Below are 12,563 nucleotides of genomic sequence, written 5' to 3'. Positions count from 1 at the left end.
CTTCCACTCTATATACGTGTTTATGAAGTCCTGACAAAATCCTTCCCTTTCAGCCTCTCCCTCTCTCCTTCACTTCCTCTCTGCCTCCCTCCGGGACCTGACAGGCCAGTATTTAATTTCAGCTCTCTTCCCCGAAAGAGAAGGACTCTGCAAGGCCCATAATGGAGCGTATGTGTAGGCCATTTTGTGACGCTAAGGTGGCCTGACTAGAGCCTATGATGAACATAAGTTTGCCCTATATGGTGGGGGGCCGTCTCCACTACCCCTGCAATGGAATATCTGCAGTACTTTGACAACATCTGCGGTCTTTTTTGAGGTGCTAAATTATCAACAATAAAGGTGCCAAGAAGGGCTGTTTGGGTGATACTTGAGTGATAGGACTGCTTTGCTGTGGAGCCTTTCATCATCAGGTTCTTTAAAGAATTATTATAGTAAACAAAATGTGCAAGTGTGAAAAAAACTTCTTAAAGTGTAAATAATCCCCACATAATGTCCTATACCAGTTTAACAAACTGTACAGCCAAACCATGAACCTTTATTGCCTACAAGCCCATTGAGCTCCGTGTCTAGCTCCTGGATCCTGAAGAACCCGTGAGGCTCCTTAGACTTTGTGTTACACATCAGTTGACCCTGTCGTTATCATGTGTGTCCAAGCTGGGGCTGCCTGTGCCCAGTGATGAAACTGTGGTATAGGTCCAAGGGTGGAGCACTCCATTGTTATTGCGCACCAAGTCATGCTGCTCATCTGGGAGTGACTCTGAGAACTTTAAAGCGTTGGCTATAGCTGGAAAACGAATGATTGATTAAACCCTCATTGAGTCACTTTATTGCTTTTGTTAGCAGGACGTAAATATGTCATAAATCTAACATTCAAAGCAATATATGTGGGTTTTGTGTGTCATTTCTGACCCTGGATGCTTTTTGCAATCTATCAGAGCCCTTGGTACAGTCTTGTGAAGTGACATACTGCAGTATTAAGGAAAGATTGAACTTCAAAATTAAGTCTTGAAGATTATGTTTTCCTATATACATCACTGGTGAGGCATACATATTCAAATCGAGCCATAAATGTCCAAACATGAGCAAAACATGAGAAAAAACTGACCTCTATCATAATGCTAACTTTGATCTAAACTAATGATTTCCATTAACATTTTTGGCTGTTTTAGCTTAAACACAGACATTTGAAGCCAATTTGATGTTTACTTGAAGATTGTGACACATATATTACCATGTTTTACCTTGTAGTAAAGTTTCACAGTGTCTCTTTCAGTAGTATACAGGCTTGGTAAAGTGCTGCCACCGTTTTCCATTTCTAATAACCTATTCATTTGGCTTCCACTTCTGTCTATAGTGAATGACGTATCTAGGTCCTATCAGAAGGCCTAGAGTAGTGTTTTTTCTCATGGAATTGGTCCCGCCTATTGGAAATTAAAACATAATTGATTGATTCCTTTGTCACTTCATAATCATGCTGATGGTTAATCTGTTAGACCTTCTTTTCAGACCCTGAAGGCCTAACTAGTAGGAACATTCACTTAGCTATATCCACCTGAATACCAAAGATAAAAACATTTGATTAGCCAATTTTCCACTTACACTTTGACATATTTAACCCTTTTGTTTTAATCCAGAAATTAGCAATGAAACAAGAGTAGCACCATAATACAGAGCTTAAATACAAGCATGATACTAATGAATAAAAATGAAATAACACTAAGAGCCATGCAGTCTAGCTCACAGAAATCATTAGGCCTTTTCTGAAGGCCTAGAAGACCCCGAGGGTTCCCCTCAGATGTACATAGTGAATGATCAAAATTGTAGGCTACTGGTAATCCAGTGATGTCAGCATACAAATAAAATCTCCTTCTCTTCACCTCCACACATTTACATTTGATAATAAGTTCCATAGGTGCAGGATTCATTGGCTGGCATAATGCAAAACTGGACATTAGCATTAGCATTGTAAAATTTCAGGACGGGTGGGAGCTGCAGTGTGTAGTTTTGAATTGGAAGGCCGATCAGGCGGTGTGATTGCAGCGCTGAGAACTGAGGAATCCGCTTGTGGTTTTTGTCTCCGTGTGCTCTTTCCCAGAAAGATGAATCAGAGAGAGCTGACCGCTGAGTGGCCCAGGCTCCTTTCATCCCTGTCTTAAATCTCCCAGAGCACTGAAGGGGGTCCAGGACCAAACCATCTCACGCTCCCAGGGGGGATCCACTGGGCCGTCTGACTCACACAGCTGTTTGGGTAGCCCCTGCCAGCATTTCAGCTCTGGGGACTGAACTTGGACTCTAAAGTGTGATCACACCATCTTCAAACAGTGAATTTATGAGGTGCATGAAATGGATACATGTTCATTCTGTGTGCTACAGGTCAAAAGGTGCTTGGCATTTTGACACATGTTTCTGCTTTTAAATTTATCCGAAATTAATCCAAGCAGTTTTTCTTGTGTGTGCCTTTCAATTTGATAGTCCATTTCAGACATCCAGAGCAGGATGCGGCTTATGTAGAAGGTGCACTGTCTTTTCTGATGCTTTGACTGTTAAATCACTGCATTAATCTGTGTTTGCTAAATCAAGTGGATCTTGGCCCTCTTCTAAAGCTGCATCTTATTTCTCTGTGTATGTGTTTGTCTTGCACTCTGCTGTCATCTGGGTTCTGTTAGATGGGGCTGGATATTGAGTTATGCTCTGGTCACTCTAGCCCTGACCGTGGCTCTGGAAAAATGTTGGCCTTAAATTAAAAGCCAGATTTACACCCCCCCACCACCAGCAAAAAAGCCATGGCTGCGAACCAGAATAAAAACCAGAAAGGACTGTCCTTTGGCCAGGAGCAAAAATAAAACTGAAAGCAAAATAATCTTTAATTGGTTTCTGAACAGAAATGTTCATTTAAAATCGCTGGTAATAATGTTGTAATTCTTTGTTTTAGCCCACAGTTTTGAAAGAAACAACTTACCATGTATGTTTTAGCTCCAAACTGCCTAACATCATGTCTCGTGTGATTTCTTCCCTTCTTTTGTTATTTTTTACATGCAGCAAAGGTTATCCAAAGCCAAAGACCACGTTAAACTGAGCTTATTATAAAAGCTTCCCCAACATGAAACAGAATTTGGTTAGACAGAAAATCAAGGGTGTTTGTCGTTCCTCTGGAGAATAAGAGGAAACCATTTCATACAAAAGGAAAGGAATTAACCAGTTGTTATAACCAGAATGAACTGTGTTATAACCAGTTTAGAAGTGTTATGTTGGTGCTGGAAAGCAAGAATAAAAATGTTCAAATATTGGTTCAGCTTGGAGCGAACCAACCATTACAAACTCAAACTCAAACTGTGTCAAGTCTGCTGGATTCTTAAAACTAGTGACCACAATGGAAAAAAGAACTTTTTTTGTGTGTTGTGTTCAATATTGAACTAACAGAAGAAATGTGGCATTTTGTTGGCTAACTATACCCAGTCTGGGAGCAGCACAGGGTTGTTAAGTGCCTTGAGTAATGGCACAACCAGTTACCCCAAATCTGTACTGGAATTTGGACCTGCAACCTTTCGTAACCTCTCCGAACGGACACCCAGATCCCTCAAGATTTGAGTTTATATTATGGCATGTGTCAGGCTCCAGTCCTCATGGGCCAAAACACTGCCGACTTCAGCACACTGCCTCAATAAACACACCTGATTCAGCTCATCATCTAATTAGCAAGGCCTTCATTAACTGACTTCAGAATGTTAGATGAGGGTAAATGCTAATCCACGCAGCAGTTTGACATGCCTGTACTGTAGTATAACCTTGTTTAAAGTGTGAATTATGCTGTTTATTTAAAAAAATCTGAAATCAATCAGTTGTTATGTAATCTCAGATTTGCTTATGTACTTTCCGAAACAGAAGCAATGTTTACATGCAGCCTGACAATCCATTAATAATCCGAATAATAGCTCAATCGGAATAGACTAATCTGATTGAGGCCAGTTGGAATACAATTTCTATCCCCGATTGAACGATGTGGATAATCTCTAAATAAGCCGTTAAGTAAAGGAATAATAGCAGTGTAAACGCCTGAATCTGATTACACTCCAATCGGAATGTGTAAGTACGTTCTGCGCATGTGCGTCGCGTCATAGCGAAAGATTTATACCGTTCAACATGGCAGAGCAGAAACTGGTCAGCAGAGGAGACGAAGTTTATACTCTGATCTTTAAAAGACGGCGGTGTGATGGACGTCCAGCTTATGTGTCTCAGAGCACGACGTCTTCCTCTCGCGGCTTCCTTTATAAGTACACGTGAAGGACGTTTTCCTGAGTCTGACATCAGTTTAAAGCAATTAAAAACACAAGTACTGCTCACTGCTGCTCATCTCACTCTGACTGGACCTCACGTGATGTTCGCTGTCATGGTAACGTTTACTCTAAGTGCTACTCCACGCATGGGCATCATTTTCCTTGTAGCGAGCATGTAAACGAAGACTTTCATCAGACTGTTGAATAGAGTGTACATATAAACACCTCAGTCTGAATCTGTAATCCGATTGTATTCAATCGGATTGGCAAAACTCTTTGCATGTAAACACAGCCAGTGTAACATACTGGTCGAAAATGTCATTTGTCATTTTTTTGCCAGCTGCATTAATATTTTATGATGAATGGAGGAATAGCTATACTCTAAACTTACTTGGAAAAAAATATTTTCCATTAACGTCCATTAAAAATTAAGAAAGTTTTCCTTTCTCTTGTAAAGGAGATACTAAGTTTTGTCACTATATGTAGTGTTACAGTATTTGTTGCAGAAGTGCAGCATGCCCTCACTGCTAACTAAAGTTTGCCTATTTTTCTTTCATAGTTTCAAAGAAACTTCGAAACAGGCCTCAGATCAGCTCTCAAGGGCGCATTTTACCCACACAAGGATTTGGACCGCTTCTACTGCGGCCCAGCTCCATAAAGCTCTGCATTGCACCAGCAGCAGGAAATGACCAAACCCTGACTGTGGGCTAAAAATAAGGCTCGTTGTTAGAGGAGAATAGGACCAGGAAGGCAGCAGAGTACAGCAAATATTATTCCTATTTAACCACTAGCCTACCACATCCCTGAGATAGAAAAGGAAAAAGGAGAAGGGGGATAAAGTGAGAAAGGCCCCGAGGATTAGAAATCTGACTGAGTGGAAAGTGAGAGAAAAGGAAAACAAGAAAGGGGGAAAAAATAGTAAGCAGAGTCAAACTGCAGCTGCTTTTCTCACTTACACCGCTGTTCAGCTCATGGGCTGAGACAAATGCCTGAACTCAAGAGTGTCGATCGGATTATGTTCTAAGCAAGAGTTGAGGATTTTCTTCTGTGTTCTCTTCCCGTCTCTCGCAGAGGCTTGCTTGCCCTTTCTGTTGTGAAAAGCATAGAAGGAAAAGTTTTGCCGAGCTGTAATGTTGGCACCGGACCCACGTCACAGCCCCCCCTCACCTCCCTTGCTCTCTGGCAAGCTGCGAGCTGCCTGGCACTGCACAGAGCTGAGCTAAGAATGGAGCACGCCGCTGCCTCACGCAATGCGGTGTTCTGAAATTTCCTGCAGTAAAAGCCTGATTGGGAAGACACCCATTAAAAACGTGTGAGGAAAGAGCTCCTGGCACGCCAGCCAGAGCCTGAGGGAGAAAGAGAGAGGGCTCAAATTAAAGGTAAGTCAAAGTAGGAACAGGAAGGAAGAAAGCAAGAAAGTCGGGTCAGTACTGGTCCTCGACTGACCACTGCCTACTTTCTCTTCCCCTCTCCCTCTTGGCCCCGCCTCCCAGTTCCTCCGCTCCTTCTTCAAACCTTGTTTTCGTTTAAACTGTGGCGAGGCTCCCTCTTGCCGTGTTTCCCAAACCAAGAGCTATTTCCTGATTTACTCCCTCTTTTATATAATTATTCCACAAACTTATGTTGTCGTTTTCCCCCCTCCTTGCTGCATGTTTTCATTTTAAAGTGACATCGTGGCCTCTTTAGGGCAGAGGTTCTTTGGTGGCCTGAATTCACACAGGTCAAAGATCACCAACGATTTTGGAGAATGGAGGAAATGTTTCATTGAAAAATGAATGCACTTACTTGTTGCAGAAGTGCAGCATCCCATGCTAATTAGTCGAATTAATCAATAATCAGTATTTGTATCACCAAAAAAAAATAGCATGACATCATACCAGCTTGATCATCTTTCGTATGAATTACCTTAATAACTGATGTTCAGAAACTGAATCCAGTCACACAACAGCACTCAAAAGCCTGACACTGTGAGGTTGGGGGTACCCTACACTCCCTCGACTAGACTCCTAAGGCTATGGATTCAATACAAGCTATTCTTTTCATGCTGTGTAAAGCTAGACGCTTCTGTTAAGAATAGAGGTTTTGCCCTACTCACAGTAGTCACATGGCTGATGTCCTTTTCACTGTTCATGTAGTGCTTCAAACAAAAGCTCTCATTATGCTCGTATGCAAAGCATTTTATAGCCATATTGAGAACAAACGGACTGTAAAATCTTCTGCCAGAGCTATCTCATGTCTGATGAAGAAAATATGGATTTAATTTAATAATTCCACCTAAAATGTATATTTAGTATCTCTGATATTCTCTGTCCCTGAGAACCTCCACAGCGCAGTCTGTAAGCAATTAGATACTGTTCTTGTTATTTGGCCCTATGCACATTATATGATGACTATGAGGTTAAAGCGTGGATTAGGGGAACCATATGGGAATCACAACTCTTTGGCCCAATTCTATTTTTTCTTTTTACCCCTACCCCTTGCTTTTCAAGTGTCACTCTAACCCATTGTAACAGAGTTACAAGGGGTAGTGGTTGAAATCTTGCCCTACGAAATGGGACAAAAAAAAAACATTGCTTCATTAACAGCTACTAGCGGTGCTCTGTAGGCGACCCTTCCCGTCTTCAGTGATAGGAGAGAAGGGAAAAGTTGAGCTCTCACTGTAAGGCTTTAGTTACATTTAGGGCATCATATGCTTTCAAAGATGGGATATAAGACCATTATTTATTATCACCCACTGCTAATTGTTTGGTGAGATGAAGCCGAAGTGAGCTATTTTTCTTCAAATTTTCCCATTCCACCTTAAATGGTGCAGCAGTTACATTCTGGCGCTTCAGGTGTCAATACTGCTGGGACTATTTAAGGTGGAACGGGAAAATTAGCTAGCTAACTACAGAGACATCAGCGTACTTTTAGTGATTTTTTTATGCTTGTTACGAAGAAAACAATCTTAATACATTGAAACGACATTAAAAGTAAGATAATACAGTGGTTATTGTATTTAAGGGAGAAAATACTCACATTTGTGGTTTCTTTGGTCATTTGTGCAGCCATCTTGCCGGCTTTTCTTTTTTTCTCATAACACTCCATTTGGAGTAACTCCGTTTGGAGAGCTATATAGCCCTAACACTTCGCCCTACCCCTCTATCTCAACAAAAATTAGACATCCTTACCTTAGATGTGAACACACAAAACAAAGAGATAATGGCTAAGTAGTAGGGGCAAGGGGTGAAATGGGATTGGGTCTTTATCTCCCCCAATTTAAGGAGCAATAAGTAATTACACACGAACCTAATCTTAAACAAAATGATCAATTTTTAGAAGTTGCTGCAAATCCTTTGTAACTGATGATTTCCTGAAGTCAACAGATGCCTTTGTAACTTTCCTGGCAATTCTCTGCAAGGCCTGTAAAGCAGCCATGTTCAAATCCAGGGGCTTTTTCTCCTCAGTCTTGTGTTCAGCTAATGAAACGCTTGCTCACCGAGGCTCAGGTTGCTCCCACCACCCTGAAAAACTCAAGTGTGCTTCAGGTCACTGTCCTGCTGCAAGATGAAGCAAGACGAAATTTTGATGTCTTTGGTGAGATCTGGATACGTCCTACTGCTACAGTCAGAAGTCACACCAACAATGAGGCCAACTGATCCAGTTTCACTGCAGCCATAGAGCCCCATGACGCCAAGATGAGGTGATATTCTTTGGATCATGAGCTCAGCAAGCTTTCTTCATTCCGTCACTCTACTATAGATTACTCTTACTCACGTCATGTTTTATCTGATTGAGTCTGATTGATTTATTCTGTTTGATGGCTTGCTTGGCTGATGTTGACACGTCTTTGCTCTTCATGTTCAAAGACATCAGGAACAGACTGTTTAAGCAAGTCAACTCTAGGACTTTAGTTAGCTCTCTTGAACTCATGAACTGACTGCTTACAGCTGGCCAAGAAACAAGCATGGAGCCATCTGTCCAATTACTTATGGGAGTTTATATGTTCTGCCATGCCACTACCCTCAAATTAAAGCTGGCATTATGCACTATAACCTCATTGTTTGCTCAATTTTTCAGTGTGCTGGAGTACAAAGCCAAAACAACAAAAACTGTGCCAATGTCCACTTAGACTGTATATTCTTAAATAGGGAACACTTATCTTGAGGTTTGGAAATGAAACAACCAGAAGACTTTATTTTTAGAGTTTGGTAAATGGATAAATAAGCATTCCATGTCTTGATTAATTATACATCTTCTCAATGAATAAATGGAAAATTGAAAAGGGAATAAAAATTGGTGTTTTGCCTTTTTTAAAAAAAAAAAAAAAAGCTCATTCCAAATATGATGCCTACAACATGTTCCAAAAAAGTTGCTACAGGAGCATGCTTAGCACTGTGTTACATAACCTTTTAACAACATTTAATACATCAGACCACAATACATATTTCTACTATGCATCAGTTAATTTCAGTTGAGCTTGAGCCCAGAGAAGTCAGCAGGGTTTCTGGATGCTGTTAACATATGGTTTCTGCTGTGCATAGTGAAGTCTTAACTTGCATTTGTCGATGCAGCAATGAACAGACAACAGTTTGCCAAAACACTTTTGAGCTAACATAGTAATATCCATCATAGCCTGCTGATTTTTAATGCTTTGCTGTCTTAAGGAAATCATAGGCATTCAGTTGTGGTTTTCAGCTTTGTCCTTTATGCACAGAGATTTCTCCAGATTTCCTGGTGCTCAGAAGAAGCCTAATTAATGGGAAGTTCATGCCCCACTCTTCACAATAAAAGCCCTTGCAAAAGAAACATATAAAAATTGCTAGTAAACTCAATAACTTAAATCTAACAAGCACAAATGTTTTCGAAACAGGCTATTCTATCACTTTAAACCAAACAGAACAGAGGCACAATATTATACACTATAGAGGATGAAACACCTCAAATCTGTGCAGGTTAAAGAACTTTATTCTCAAACTGTCAGATTATTAATCGCTGTTAGATGTTTTGCAGTGTTGCAGACAACAATTTCAGAGTAAGTATACAGTACTGTGTGAAAGTCTTAGGCACCCAAGACACATTTTCAAAATCTATTTATTTGTGTGGTATGTGTTTATTTGCTGAGAAAAGTGTTAATATTTGAATAAACAAACAAACACAAAGAAAATGTGTGTATATATATATATATATATATATATATATAATAGTGATATTTTATGGATGTTAGTGTGTTTGTTTAACCACTTTTAAAACTCTCTTTGAGGAAACCCAGTATTATATGTAGTTAAATAGCAACTTGACGAATCAGTGCTTAATTAAATTGTGCTCATGATGTAATTGATAATATTAACAAGTCTCTGTGGCGGCTGTGAAGGTGTCAAGGAAAAATATGGACACAAGAAATTTGTTACTTTTTATTGTTTTTATGTTTATTTGAATTATGAATATGACTTTATTCTAATGTATATTGTGATAAACTCACTGCTGAGGTAAATTGTTTAAAAATTTGCTTAGATGCCTAAAACCTTCGCACAGTACTGTACATTTACATAAAACAGTGAAGTTGACTTCTTTTAGAAGTTGCTGCAAATCCTTTGTCACTGATGATTTCCTGAAGTCAACAGATGTCTTTGTAACTTTCCTGGCAATTCTCTGCAAGGCCTGTAAAGCAGCCATGTTCAAATCCAGGAGCTTTTCCCCATCGGTCTTATGCTCAGTTAGTGAAATGTTTGCTTAGTGAGGCTAACTGAGGCTCAAAACAATGAAGTTCATAAGGTAAAACGTGAATTATTTTGTACTGTTTTAATTCAAATGCATGTCCAAGTGCAGTGACAAATCACAGCTTTCTGTTTTTACACATTGTCCCAACTTTTTTGAAATTTAGGTTTCTCAATTCGGCACTAAAGTGGAGTGATTCTTCACCATGGATACATTAAAAGTGACTGACAGGGGCACACACTCCCCCTCTCCCACAGTGTGAGCGCTGGTTACGGTTGTGTGGCTGCCAATAAGGCCTGCCTCCACTCTGACCTTGAGTAATATTAAAAAAGTGTTTGTATGTGTGTTTATTGCTTCTCGCTTTAGTTGTGAGGGTGTGGTTGTGGTAGTTGGCATGTTGGGAGGGTTTCCTAATTAATCCTGCAACTGACAAAAGCCCACATGGAGCGAACCCATACACACACACTTACCACAGTGAGGGCTGTGCTATGGTTACTTTCAAAATAGTTCACAGTCACGCCACAGCCTGGTCACTTATAACAAATCATTTTGGTCAAACAGATAGGGGAGTTTTGGAATATACTGTATTTGTGTTAGACATATGGTTTTATTGGTATAGGAACACAAACACAAAGGCAATGACTGTGTCTTTGTGTCTGTACATGCTTTATAAATATATTCCATTCATAAATAGGATTATTTTAAAGCTAATATAAAGAACACATTTATTTATCTTTGCACTTACGGATAGGAGGTGGTAGGTGCTGGATAAAGTTTATGGTTTACAGTTTGGCTAGTTTTTAGTGATGTTTGGGTTTAAGCTCTGGGTAAGAGGAATAGTTTGGTGTAGTTAAAATTATTATATCACTCTTTAGTGCTGTCAAGTTAGTTCTGACCCCTGGTGATCATGTGGATGGTGTTTCTACAGAATGTCCGGTCTTCTGTTTGGATTTTCAGGCTACTTGATGGCTTATTCGTGATCCTTGTCTCAATCCATCTTGTCCTCTTTCTGTTTTACCTTCAACTGTTCCAAACATTGTTTCTTCCAAAATCAAAGTATTTTCCTATAAATTTGAGTATGTCCAGAATAAGTGACCTTCATTGTAGTTATCTGGGCTATAAGAGGTTGATATGATAGGCTTGATTTGGTCAGTGACACATCTGTTCGCTTTCTGTTCTTGCTTGCTGTTCAAGGTACTCTCAAAAGTCTTCAGCAACACCAAAGTTCAAAGGCATCAACATTTCTCCTGTCCAGCTTTTTTATTGTCCAACTTTCACCTCATGATGGACCACAGAAAAGACCACAGCTTGGACAATTCTACAGTCTTAGTTTGTAGAAAAAATCATTGCATTTAAAGATCTTATTCTTCTGAGTGCCAATATGTTACAATCAGGCCTATCTAATGCTCTCAGACTTGGAGGAGGCCTTTAAAATCCAAAAATGATGTATACTTGTTTCTACACTCATTGTCCATTTTATCAGCTCCACTTACTATATAGGTGCACTTTGTAGTTCTACAATTACAGATTGTAGTCCATCTGTTTCTCTGCAGACTTTGTTAGCCCCCTTTTACCCTGTTCTTTAGTGGTCAGGACCCCCATGGACCCTCACTGAGCAGGTACTATTTGGGTGGTGGATCATTCTCCGCATTGCAGTAACACTGACGTGGTGGTGGTGTGTTAGTGTGTGTGCTGCTGGAGTTTTTAAACACTGTATCTACTCACTGTCCACTCTGTTAGACACTCCTACCTTGTCAGTCCACCTTGTAGATGTAAAGTCATCTGCTGCTGCACAGTTTGTGTTGGTCATCCTCTAGTCCTTCATTGGTGGTCATAGGACGCTGCCTACAGGATGCTGTTGGCTGCATGTTTTTGGTTGGTGGACTATTCTCAGTCCAGCAGTGACACTGAGGTGTTTAAAAACTCCAGCAGCACTGCTGTGTCTGATCTACCTGATTTAAATAATAGTAGGTTACAAACTGATGGAAAAATCAACATAAAGTGTCTTAGTAAGGTACTGGTCCACCATGAGCTGCCAGAACAGCTTCAGTGTGCCTTGGCTTAGATTCTACAAGACTTTGGAACAGTACTGATGTTTTGATGATGATGGAGGAGAGTGCCGTCTAACAAATGTCAATCCAAAATTCCCAGAGGTGTTCAATTAAGTTCAGATTTGATGACTGTGAAGGCAATAGCATATGATTTACATCATTTTCCTTCCTCTTAAACCGTACAGTGACCCCTCATGTCATGTGGATGGTGGCGTTGTCATGCTGGAAGAGACTACACAACAGGATAGACATGTGTTGCCACTGGATGAAGGTGATCAGTCAGAAGAACTTTGTATTGATTTGCAGTGACCCTTGCCTTTAAGTTGACCCTGACCATGCTGGAAAAATGCCCCCACAGACGTACACCACACATGCACTTACCCACTAGTGAACGATATTTAGGAGGATGACTCATCTGACTATCACTTCTTCCGCATTTCAGCTGATGGTTTTTACACCATTGACCTCTCAGATGGTCATTTGCCTATTTAATGAGGGCTTTTAATACAACCCAACCCTACTATAACATTTCTATCTATGT

The sequence above is a fragment of the Pygocentrus nattereri genome, chromosome 5 (genome assembly GCF_015220715.1).
Source record: "Pygocentrus nattereri isolate fPygNat1 chromosome 5, fPygNat1.pri, whole genome shotgun sequence".
Lineage (NCBI taxonomy): Eukaryota > Metazoa > Chordata > Actinopteri > Characiformes > Serrasalmidae > Pygocentrus > Pygocentrus nattereri.
The sequence above is the reverse complement of the archived record's forward strand: the minus strand, read 5'-3'. Positions refer to the sequence as shown.